Source organism: Mesoplodon densirostris, chromosome 3, assembly GCF_025265405.1.
Source record: "Mesoplodon densirostris isolate mMesDen1 chromosome 3, mMesDen1 primary haplotype, whole genome shotgun sequence".
Lineage (NCBI taxonomy): Eukaryota > Metazoa > Chordata > Mammalia > Artiodactyla > Ziphiidae > Mesoplodon > Mesoplodon densirostris.
The window spans coordinates 67,531,124-67,543,584 of NC_082663.1; positions in this window are offsets into that span (position 1 = coordinate 67,531,124).

Below are 12,461 nucleotides of genomic sequence, written 5' to 3' on the forward strand. Positions count from 1 at the left end.
CTCAAGACCATCACCTAACACAGTGCAGGACAAAAGAGGATCACAACCACACCAGGTTTGGATGGCATGGAGCATCCACAGCCAGGAAGAGAAATTTCTGACTGTTATATGCCAAGTACACAAAAATTACTCAGGAGGAACGCTGTTATTCACACCATTTCATTCAATATCTATTAATTTAGCACCTACTATATACCAATACAAGGCACTCTTCTAGATTCTGGGAATGTTCCAATAAACAAATAGACAAAAATCCCCATACTCGGGGAACTGACATCCTGTTGTACTGAGAAGGAATTTGAGACATAAGAGAAAGTTTGGTTGGAAATGTTTGCTTACTGTTCTTACTGAGACCAAATTTCTTAATTGTACATCTATGCTCTAGTGTTAAAACAAATAATAAAGCACACACACACACTGAGATGTATGCCTATATATGTATATATTCATACATAATCATATATATCAATATAATTAACAACACCATTCCCCTCACCCCACATGTATTTTTACAAGTAAGAAGGTATTCTCTCAGATGGTGTCACAGTTGAAAAGAAAAGCAGATGGTGCTTCTGGACGAGGCAGCTTGCTTGCTGAAATGTCATGGATATACAGAAATAAAACCGAAAATGAAAGGCAAGAAAAATTCTCATTTGAATAACGAACTATCTCATGTTTCCTCAGAGCCACGTAGCTCAGATAATGAAAAGAAACACTCTCAGACCCTTTGTTCTGCGTGTACAATAAAACTCAAACCACATGTCTGTCATGTAACAAGCCACTCTGGATAATTTCTTGAAGAATAATAATCACTATTTGATGGGACTACTTGTAAAATCCAGAAGGTACACCAGAGAAACTGGCACTCGGAGTAAACCATCCAAGGGGTAATTTGTGGGAACAAATGATACACCGAGTATTGCATTTGAACTTTGAAACAATCACTCACACACAAAAGAAAACTAATGTCTGAGCCCGCTCTCCACCCCAGCTTCCTGTCACTGTTCATTTTTCAGTGTTCCCCATAGTTGAAGGAAGCCCTCGGGACTCATGGCAGCAGATAGTTCAAAATGATGCCTATAAAGCTTTTATAATTATTATTATGTTAAACACATAATTTGGTGGCTTTGTTCTGTGACTATATGTGCTTATTTCAGCCTTATAATAGTTGCCAGATTCTGCTGCAGGATTTGTATCCTGCAGTGAAACACACAGACCAGGGGTTCTTTCCTCTGCACACACAGTTCCACCAGCACTAGGCACACAAACAATGCCCATCACTGTCTTCTGGGAGCCTTGTCCAGACCTGAAGTGACAAAAGGGAGTGACTTTGGACAAATCAACAGCATGTAATTACAGGTGAAGAGTTGGGCTTTACTCCCTTGAAAGGTCTTTGAGGCCTGGGATAAATTTTGACTCAACACCAGTTCAGCTGGTTTTAGGATCAGTTGTTTACTTAAATCTGTAACATCCAGATTTTACACAAGCCAAGAGACCCACCCTCAGAGCCTGCCCAGAGTGTACTGTCTTCCAACTACCTTCTGGGGCAGGGAAAATCCTTCGGGAAAGATGAAATGAACGATACTTGAGATGTGACCTTTAGCACTGTCAGGGTGGACCAGAACCAAGCGGTTAAGGCCCCTGGGATCCCAGTGATGTGGAAGAGGAGCCGACCATTGTATAAACCCCTCTGATTGCCGTCCCCCCCACCCCACCCCACCGGCTTCCTCCTCCCAAAGCTGCTTCTGGGAGCAAAGCAATTTGCCTGCTATTTGGAAACAAACCACCCCAGGTCTGAACAGACAGAACACACATTTCTTTTACGGAGAAGGTGAGATACCCTGAAAGCAATGTGAGCCAGCAAGGGAAGAGGTTTGGAAAATTGATTGAATTGTTTTCCCTTAAGAGTTATTTGATTGAATAGTGAGAGGCCAATTGTTAGGATTTGAAAACAATTCAGAAGCTGTAGAAATCCTTTGATTGTAACCTCCCTTGCCCAGACTTTGGTCTCATGAGAAAGAAAACGCTCCACAATTAGACTCAGCAAATAATGGCTCCACGAAGGTTCTCAGTAAGGGCAGATGAATCAAAGTCAACAGGAGGCAGCCGATAGCAGTGCTCTGAAGTCTGACAAATCCTGGTTTTAAAAATCAGGCCTCTCCTACGTTGTGGAGAAATCGGACAGCATATTGACCAGGTGGTCACAATTAAAATATCAAGGAAGGGCAGACAGACTTTGGTGCCTCTGGGTGTCATATCCTGAGAAGCACACGACCTCATCTCGGTAGTCGTCTGAACAGGACATACATAAAGTTGACTCTAATCATAAGGAAACATCAGAAAAATAATTTTGGAGCACTTTATTTAAAAGGGAGGAGTGAGGCTGGAGGCTTCACAAATGACAATGTGATAAAAGGCAATGAAAGGATAACGTGATCTTAGACTGGCTCCTGGATGGAGGGGGAAACGCTATAAAGAACACTGTTGGGCTAATTGAAACATGGAAATATTAATTAGAGATTAAAGTATCCAATGTTAAATGCCCTATTCTGGTTATGTAAGAGAATGTCCTTGTTCTTAGGAGATACACACTGAAGTATTTAGAAGTAAAGGGGCATAATATATGCAACATATTCTCAAACAGTTCAGAAAAAAATATACATATATATGAGAGAGAGAGAAGATGGGACAGAATGGAGGAGGAAGAGAGAATGAGAAAGGAAGGAAGAGAGGGAGGGAGGAAGGAAGGAATTAAGGAAGGAAGGAAGAAGAGAGGGAGGGAGGAAGGAAGGAATTAAGGAAGGAAGGAAGAAGAGAGGAAGGAAGGATAGGAGGACAGGAAGAAGGGGAAAAGTAACTGGAGCAGAATATGAACAATAGGAGAATCTTGGTAAATCATATAGCGATGTTCTTCGTACCATTCATGCCACTTTTCTATAAATTGAAATTAATTCTAAATAAATAGATTTTTTTAAAAAGCTTTTAGGATGTATACCAGGGTGTCCTTTAAGAGAAGGCAAATTGGTTCCTCTATTTATGTGTTCTAGTTTATTTCAGAATCTTCTCAGATTAAGGGTGATTAAATGATGAAGGAAAATATACATGGCATCCAGGCATTAGCTAAAACCTATATGAAAGGTTAAGTGAGTCTATTTTCTGATTATAATATTTGGTTAAGAAAGTATTTGAAAGACATTTAATAATTTTTTAAAACAAATCAGTAATACTATAATAGAGCATTTAGTAAACATAAATCAGTTTCTAAACTTAAAGAAAAAAAGCAGCCTCTTCAGCTTCTTGTCCAAGATACTCAACCTTTCTGGGCCATGGTTTCCTTAGAGTAACATGGAAAAAAATGCTACCTCGACTTCTCCTAAGGTTTACATGAGATAACATATGTATCGGTGTACATGTTTTACTGTAACTAAAAACATGACTCAAACTAGTTTAAATAGTAAGGGAACTTATTATCTCACAGAAGAAGGTGTTCCAGATCAGGATATTGTCTCAGAATAAATATGCTGAACTTACTCTACTCCCTCTTTTCATGTCCTGCCCGTGTTCCCATTGGTTAGAACCAACCGGAAGCCAGAGGACAAGACAACCCATCCATACAGGCGCAGACAAGTCGGTCTTTCACAGCAAAGAGAAGGGTGAGAAAAGTAGATGATGGCTATGCAGGGTGAAAGGAGGATATCTGCCCAGTGCAGTTTAGGTTTGGTTGATTGATTTAATGACTGTGGCATCAAGGATCTAGATCCTTCCATTAGATCCTTCTAGATCATTCAGAGTCTGCCACCCCGAACTTTGGCTTCTTCCCCCCCAAAATGGAAAAACTCATTACTTTCAGTCAGATTTCCCAGATTAGGTCTCATGCCCAGCCTAAATCCAATGACCCATTAGGTGAGTGCAATGCTCTGATGGGCTTAAACCTGGGTTTTCAGAAGCCCCTACAGGAGAGAGAATGGAATTACTGTGATGGGATTAGCCTGTTTAGAAACCATTCCTTTGTTGCTGCACAAAGGAAGGGGTTGGAATGGAGGTCAGAGAGTTAATCTCAGTGTCTACTATAGATGTAAAGCACCCCTACAATTCCTGGCACTGAGTGGATGCTTAATCATTTTTTTTTTTCTTCCTGCTGGGCAAGGCCCTCTGCCAAGCACTTTTCTTTCTTTCTTTCTTTTCTAAGATTTATTATTTATTTATTCTATTTCTTTACTTATTTTTGGCTGTGTCAGGTCTTAGTTGCGGCACGCTGTGTCTTCACTGTGGCGTGCGGGCTTCTCTCTGGTTGTGGTGGTGGATTTTCTCTTCTCTAGTTGTGGCGCGTGGGCTCCAGGGCATGTGGGCTCTGCCCTTGTGGCTCAAAGGCTCTTTAGTTGAGGTGCACGAGCTCAGTAGCTGTGGCATGTGGGCTTGCCCCGTGGCATGTGGGATCTTAGTTCCCCGACCAGGGATCGAACCCACGTCCCCTGCATTGTAAAGCAGATTCTTTATCACTGGACCACCAGGGAAGTCCCCAAGCACTTTTCTTGCTCCTAAACATTCTGGGCATTAGAATGTGACACATAATTTCTCTTTTTAGAGGATTTGCGATCCACATGAAGGAGATGAGGAATATGAACATAAAAAATATATAACCGAAGAATATCAGTGCAAAGTGGTATATTACTAGGGGCACTGATTTGGGGCATTTAGAATAGTGGTTTCCATGACATGGTCTCTTGTAGACGGGTGGAAAGAGTAAAGCATTACAAGAGTTTGGGAATCCAAGTGCTCATCAAGCATTAACCCTAGGTTTCAGGCTGTATGTGTTAATAGAATAAATATACACCCCGAGTGCACTCACATTTCTTGGTGGTGGAGCAGCCTTCAGCAGTCTCCCCTGCAAATGGGTTGGGTGGTCTAGCACCACCAGTCCCTTACACACCTGGGCTTTTGTTAGCCACAAGCGGAGCATGGCAGCCATGCTCTCCAGCAGCTGGCTCCTGGCTACTCCTTAGACGAGTGTTGGTGCTGCCTGGATCCCCCTTCCAGTAAAAGTTCCTGCAGAAGTGACAAGTACCCTGGGGAGCCATCCCTCACCACCCAGTTCCCCCCAAGGCAGGCCCTGGTGAGCCAGCTTGTCTTTGGAAAGTCCACTCTCCCCTCCTGGCCATGGTGTTGGAATCCCCAGAGCTCTCAGACTCTCCCCAAGGCTCTAGTGGCATGATCCTCTGTGAACTGGCTGGGGAAGCCAAGAGGAAGCAATTGGGTGGCTGGCAAGACACAACTGCAGTCACCAGCCTTCGTGTCAGAGGCAACAGAGCCCTAGCTAGGCAGGCCGCAGTGAGCACAGAAGCAGTTGGGTTTCTTTTTGCACCAAAACACCAAAAATGGGGCTTCCCTGGTGGCGCAGTGGTTGAGAGTCCGCCTGCCGATGCAGGGGACACGGGTTCGTGCCCTGGTCCGGGAGGATCCCACATGCCGTGGAGCGGCTGGGCCCGTGAGCCATGGCCGCTGAGCCTGCGTGTCTGGAACCTGTGCTCCACAACGGGAGAGGCCACAACAGTGAGAGGCCCATTTATAGCAAAAAAAAAAAAAAAAAAAAAAAAACCACCAAACATGAAGTCAAGAGTACACCACTGTTACTACCCAAGGCTTTCCTTATGCAACCAGCAGAAGTAAAATAATAAAATAAAAATATTATCTGCTGGTATTTGTGAAATGTTAGATACAAATTAAAGTATTATTATATTCATGGTAGCTTTTTGCTATTATGTATTTCACTCAAAACTAATATTAAATGAACAACCATTGTCGTAACACATCCCTGAAATGCTTTTCATGCTTATGAGATATCAAACTGGAAAAAGTTGAGACCCCTGATTTAGGAGTTCTTAGTTGCTTTTACCCTTAGTTGTTTTACCCTCCTCCTCCCAGCACACGTTCCTTGTCTTCCTATGGGAATCATACGGGCTACTTCATTCTTGTCATGCTGTTCTGTGCCCCGTGAACTTTCAGCTGGAGTTTGTATTAAAGAAAGTACTGAGGAAAGGGAGAGATGTGCCTGGCAGGAGAAACTGACCCTTTTATAAGCTTCTGCTACCAGATCCCACTCACTTTGGCCTGGGCTTCAGAGCATCCACTCTACTTTCTGGACACAAAAGTGCTCTGTCAGAACTCTTGGGTTGAAGACCCATCTTGCCAAGGAACTATTTTCCACTGACAAATCAAGAACCACATGTGTGAATTTTCTGAGGAAGAACATCTATTTTCCCTCATTTCCCATGCTCAAGAGAGCAATGTAATATTTTTCCTGTAGAGACAGAATTTCCTCTATTTCATTCTCTCTAGGGGATTTGAAATTAGATAGACTTTTTCCAAATCCTAACTCTGTATTTACTAATCGCATGACCTCAAGCTGTATTTTACACATCAGTAAAAATGGCTTATGGTGAAAGATAGGATATTCATCTTTACACCATCAAATACATATAGGAAGAATTCAGTAAACTGTTGAGTGTATGAAAAAATAAGTAAATAAATTCCTAAACATCCCTATCCCAGCCAAACTAGACCATGATCTTCTTTAAAGCCATAGAAATAAAACGTTAAGTGGCAAGTACAGCTGGAATGGTCTTGGGTGATCTGGAGAAGACATTCTCTTAATTGGAAACCTCTGGCTATTCCATTCTTGGTATATATCCCAAGGAGGTGCTCACACAGATCCAAGAGGACTTGTGCAAGTATGTCCACTGCAGCATTACATGTGGTGGCAGAGAGCTGGGGCGACATGGGTGCCTATCACTGGGAGTGTAACTGTGAAAAGAAATGGATTCAGTATACACATGGCAACATGGATGTATCTTAAAACAATGGTGCTTAAGGACAAAAGTAAAACACAAAGCAATTTACACACAGGCACACAAAACAGCTATAGTCATTTTGCCAGGAAAACATGCAAACGAAAGATTCACAATAAAAGCCATTGCCTTTCTTTCTTTCTTTCTTTCTTTTTTTTTTTACTTACTTTCATGGCAGGCAAGGTGTAAAAGGGGAAAAATCAGTTTTATTAATCAGATGTTACAAAAACAATATACTCCTTTTCACACAAGAATAAAAAGCAGGGGCTTCCCTGGTGGCACAGTGGTTGAGAGTCCGCCCGCTGATGCAGGGGACACCAGTTCGTGCCCCGGTCCAGGAAGATACCACATGCCGCAGAGCGGCTGGGCCTGTGAGCCATGGCCGCTGAGCCTGCGCGTCCGGAGCCTGCACTCCGCAGCAGGAGAGACCACAGCAATGAGAGGCCTGCGTACTGCAAAAAAAAAAAAAAAAAAAAAAAAAAAAAAAAGAATAAAAAGCAAATCCAAGAAATTAGTTTGTTTAGTATTTCTTCAAATCACTTGACATTGGCAATAAAACATTAGCTGAGCTGGTATCTATTATAATTATGCATGCTGATGTATGTTATTTCTTATTCCATGGAACACCTGGCAACTCTCCAGAAACTCTTGGTCTGTTATTATATTGTAATATTCTTCAATACAGAGGAAAACTTTTTTAAAAAAATTTTCCACTTTTGTTTGATATGATTTCCCATGCCTTTCATGGACCTTGGTAATGTTCCAATACTTTTCTAATCAATCTAACTTTGTAAGTTGTCAGAACAGATTTCCTTCCCTAAAATTTCTATGACACTATACAATTAATATCTTTTATACATAAATCCTTCTATTGTTTTTTCTTTGTATTGTTTCCTTTGTTTCTTGAGAGTCATTTTTTAAAGATCTATTGAGTTATCTCCAATTTTAAAAGCTTTATTAAATAAAGTAGCTCTAGAATTCTATTTTCAGAAAAACTGAATCTGTAAAATCTTTTTCACAATTTTCTATCATGTTCCTTGGGGTTTGTGACTCACTTCATTTGAAAAGTTTCTAAAAAGAGGGGTGTTAGAACTTTGAGGAGTATGAACTGTTTTGATTGAACTAGTTGGCAAATTCAGTCACATAACCAGAGAATTCTGATAAGAAGTTTGATGATTATGGGATTGTTTTGTTGTTCTTTTCATATATTGAGTGGCTGCCTTCATGAGTTTACCAAAACAGAAGTTTTGTTTGTTATGTTTTTGCCTCATTCTAGTCCATAATCAAAAACTAACTATATCGAACATAAAAGTAAAGATTAAAATTAAACAATAATTGTAACTTGATAAATGAAAGTTCCTTCTTCATGTAAACAGTTTACAAATCTCTCATGTTCAGAAGTTGTTTTCATTGTCTTCTTTGGCCCTTAGCATCACTGACATAAAAATATCACACTGCACAAGCTCTTTAATCTATCGACATAATATTGGCCTCCATTCCTAAAGAAAATCCTCTCTATGGTTTCTGTGGGTCATTGGATTTGATAATGTGAATAGAAAAATAACAATTGCCTGAAAACAGAATATAAGGGCTGCTTATGGTGTATTAAAATAATAGATCAGTTTATTGTCATTGGTTTGTTTTGTAGATTTTGGGTTTGTAATTGCTGTCATCCTTTAATCTCCACCTGCAGTGCAGTGTAATTTAGGAGTCACTGGATGTTGGTTCCATGTGGCTCATTTATGTCCCTGCTACTCAGTGTGGTCTGGGGGCCAGCAACATCAGCATCTGCTATTGTTTTTTGGTTGTGCAGACTCAGGCCCCAATATGCACTTGAATAGACTCTCCAGATGCTTTGCGTGCACTTGACAGCTTTGACCTTCTAACTGGCTTCTTCTTGCATTCATGCATGTTCCTAACATGACTTCAGTTTCTGGGATGAATTACTTGTTTGTTGCTTAATGAAAATGATTATAACCCCACCAGCAATACTGTTTATTTCTGTGGACTTCTTTTTCACTGTAAGCAGTAACACAAAAACAAACACATTGACTTTCTTCCCCAAGTTAATTAAATCAGCAGAGTCCCATTTAAATGCCCTTTACCTGAAGTTCTGTCTTTAGGAACTGCCCTTCTCTAAGATGTGGCCTCACTAGCAACTCAAAGCTCACCTCAAACATGTCTGTTAGCAGATGTTAAAGTTATAAAAACCAAACAGTAAAAGTGGGTCAAGGAAAGAATGCCTGCAGGAAGGAGGAGTGCTTCAGAATGCTCTACTCATTCCCCCTTTGGTCCAAGGGGATTTCGCAGGTATCTTAAAGGCAGAAGGATCTGGCTACTGCAATTTCTGCACAATAACTCTCCTTTGCTCCTTTCTTGAATTTAGCTCAGCAGTTCACAAACTCTAATGTGCTGAAGAATTACTGTACAGCAATCTTATGCAATAATATACATCTTGGCCTCGATGGCGTAGTGAGGAAATTTAAGGGTGGGTTTGACTTCCTGAAATTTTTATCTTATGTAGTCATTTAAAACCTAATCTCCATATAAAATGGGGCTGTACTTTATTGTTTTAAACATCAATAACTGAAGTTCCTGAAGTGTTTGTATCATGTGATTAAATATTCAGAATTACTAGATTATTTTGGCATCAATTTACCAATTTTTTAAAGTACATATGTTATGTAGGTAAAATAATTGATAATTCGGGGAAATGCTCAAATGTTAATAATGGATTATCTGAGTGGGATGTAAAAATAACATTATGTAACAAATTAAAGGTGGAAAAACTGTCTGATATTCACCACATAAAATACTATTCCTCTTTATATAATGTTACCTTAGCTGTCCAACTACAATTAAGATTTGAGCTGCATATTATATTTCAGTATTGTATTAACTTTGTGTGTTACTGATTGTTCTTTCAAGAACATACATTGGAGAATATATGCAGAATTCTATATATTGTTTGCATCTCTTAAAGATCCACCAACCATTGGGACATTGGGAATATGTCAGAATGGGTATGTGCTGACCTTGGAACCACTTACCTTTGTGTTACTCCTGTACATGCCATGTGGGGAAAAAAGGACTGAACATTAAAGAGTATGTGATTGACTGAGAACAGTAGAGACCAGCCAAGTCAGTGCTCATGAGTTAGTAAAAATCATAGTTATTTTGCAATATGAACCTTTCTGTTAATTTGGGTTTAAGGCTAAAGAAGCATTATATAAATACATTGACGTTAGACTGCTGACAAAGTAGAAATGTTTTGTTATCTGAAAACACCACAGACTATTTCTGAAATGTTTAGACTTTGGCATTAACCAAATGTACTTTCCAAGTACCTTTCCCCTATTTATAAATATGAATACATATAGTCCATATGTTTCTGATTAACTTGCAACTAATTTATCAAAATTGGCAAGACCTATTTGCTAAGCACAAGGTCTAGGGAGTCCATGAAAAAAAAAAAAGAAAGTTTTTTAAAATCTTCCTTTTGGATTCAGTTAATCCAAAGGGGATTCAAGCTCTGATTATGAGAGTTTATTAAAAGTTGAGAAGCCACTGCATGTTTCTTTTCACTTTATTTTTTTCAAACTTTAAAAAAAATTATTTATTATTTATTTGGCCGCGCCGGGTCTTAGTTGTGGCAGGCAGGTTCCTTAGTTGTGGCTCATGGGCTCTTTTAGTTGTGGCTCGAGGGCTTCTTAGTTGCTGCTCGCTGACTCCTTAGTTGCAGCATGAAAACTCTTAGTTGTGGCATGCGTGTGGGATCTATTTCCCTGACCAGGGATTGAACCCAGACCCCCTGCATTGGGATCGTGGAGTCTTACCCACTGGACCACCAGGGAAGTTCCACTTTATTTTTCCTATCTTATCTCCTTTGCCATTCTGAGAGGTCCCCAATTCTCCTATTGTTTGCTTTGCTCTCAGGATAGGTGGGACATGTCCATTAACAATATTAACAATGATAAATCCCCAAAATGTGTATTATGAATATGAATGCTTTCATCCCCCTTGATTCTTATTTTCCAAAAGAAAAAAGTTATTTGGAGTCAACTGTATAATAAATTCAGCACATGTGCTTTGAGTTTCTTCCATACTTAACTGATGGTGTGTTTCAGTCTAGATGTTCTCCACTTAAACATTCCCTAAGACCCAATACAGAAGCTAAGTGTGCATATTAGCAATGGAACAGCTGAATATCTACACGTCAATCTATCTGTTAATTAATCAGTTAAGAAATATTTCATATTATCCAGTCTCCCAAATGTGCTTTATCATAAGACTTACTTGAGCACTTCCTTAACATACAGAATCCCAGGTCCCTGCTCTGGAAGCTGTGGAATGGGTATATTTAAACAATGCCACAGAGTGATTCTTGACAATCTGGTCCCCAGAGACACTATGCTGGTTAATTATGCTGCTATGAAACAGAAGTTCTCAAAAGGCCTTGATTTGGGGTCATTTTAATCTTTTCAATGAATATTACATTTTAAATGTACAATTATATGTGATTTAGTATTTACATATCATAAGGCCTTTCCTATTAATATATTTATGAACTGGAAGATTTCCTGTATCAGACCGCTTGTCTCAATTTTTCCTTTGGAAAAATGATCAACATAATATTAAGTATAGTCTTTTTCTTCAAGAAAATTGAAGAAGCTGCTTAGACAGGGGACGTAATATGATGGTGACAGCCACAAACTAGCTTTGTGATTTTGGACAAGTTACTTCATGTTTTTGAAATTTATATTTGGCCACGAAGGCAAATATCAAAATTAGAAATGGAGTTGCATATACTTTGAAAACAAAGTAGCGCTATGTCATTGTTTTTACTTTATTTGGTCGAAGTATTTATTTTTACTTTGTATTTTAGGTAACATTAAAAGAGTGGTAAATGTGTAAGTTTACTGTTATAAAATGGGGGACATGGATTAAAACAGGTTAAGTATAGGTTTAGGCAGTGCATTTGTTTTCTATTGCTGTGTAGCAAATTATCACAAACTTAGCAGCTTCCAGAAACACATTTTATGTCATAGCTTCTGTGGATCAGAAGTCCAGGTATAGCTTAGCTGGCTCTTCTGCTCAGGATCTCATCAGTCTGTAATGCTGAATTGATTTGGAGCCTTGAATAGGGAAGAATCTGTTTCTAAGCTCATTCACATTGCTGGGAGAATTTATTTTGCTTTGGTTATAGGACTGAGGGCTCTTGCTTCTTACTGGTCATCAGCTGGAGGCCACCCACAATTCCCAGCCCTCTCCATTGGCAGTTTATACCATGGCCATTTGCTTTTTCAAGGCCAGCAGGAGACTCTCTCTCTCCAGTTCACTAAGATGGAGTCTCATATAACAAAACAATCAAGGAGTGACATCCAGCACCTTTGCTGCATTCTGCTGATTAGAAGCAAATCATAGGCTTTATCTGCTCAAGTGGAAGGAATTCTACTAGAAGCATGAATCATGTGGGTCACCACGAGTGGGTCCACTTCAGGGGTGTCAACTAGATGATCTCTTGAGTAAGTTATTTACTTAGAAAATAGTGTGGCTTGAAATATGGTCCCTAGGGGCATCCCTGGTGGCGCAGTGGTTGAGAGTCCGCCTGCCGAT